This window comes from Hipposideros armiger, unplaced genomic scaffold (assembly GCF_001890085.2).
Source record: "Hipposideros armiger isolate ML-2016 unplaced genomic scaffold, ASM189008v1 scaffold_1060, whole genome shotgun sequence".
NCBI lineage: Eukaryota > Metazoa > Chordata > Mammalia > Chiroptera > Hipposideridae > Hipposideros > Hipposideros armiger.
In genome coordinates this window covers 500,763-501,499 of record NW_017732410.1, presented here as the reverse complement: position 1 = coordinate 501,499, position 737 = coordinate 500,763, and positions in this window count along the sequence as shown.

Below are 737 nucleotides of genomic sequence, written 5' to 3'. Positions count from 1 at the left end.
TTTTAGAAGAGATTCTCTCCCTTTTCTCCTTTAAATAATCACAGTAATTAAAGTAATACATGTTTCCATTAGCAAGACTTTCAATGAACTATAGTTCATTGAAAACTGACTCAATCAAATACATTCCAACTTTCTTAGAAAGCAATATTCAAAGGTCATTTTTTAAAAGGAATGCTTTATAAACAAAGATCTAAACTGGTACCTGCACAAACGTGGAATCCATCAGTACTTAAAGTTGCTGACATAACCACTTTTATGTATAAAGTATTCTCAATATTTTAGAGAAGTTAGAGTATGATTCTTGTAATTATTCTTACCTCTTTGAAATAGTGTCTGACTATTAGGAAGTAATTCTGTCCATGGTATGAATTCACATGTCTGTATATCCACAAAATACCCAAAGATAGAATGTTCACCAGTTGGGAGGTTAATGCCTACATTTGAAAGTGAATATAAAAAGAGAAAATGATAAAAAAAAAAAAAGGGCGAGGTTCACTTAAGGAATGTTTCATTAATGATATGATTTCTATTTGAAAGATTGGATTGTTGAAACAGAAATAACTAGTCACCAAGGGTATATTCTAATATATGAAACAGGCCATTTTTTTCTCCCTTCTAATCTGTAATTATATAAAAGCAAAGTTTTAACTTTTTGTCTTTTTATATTCAGAAAACAATGTGAATCATGATCTGATATACTTTGAAATCTTACCAAGAAGTTCTAATTATTATATTAC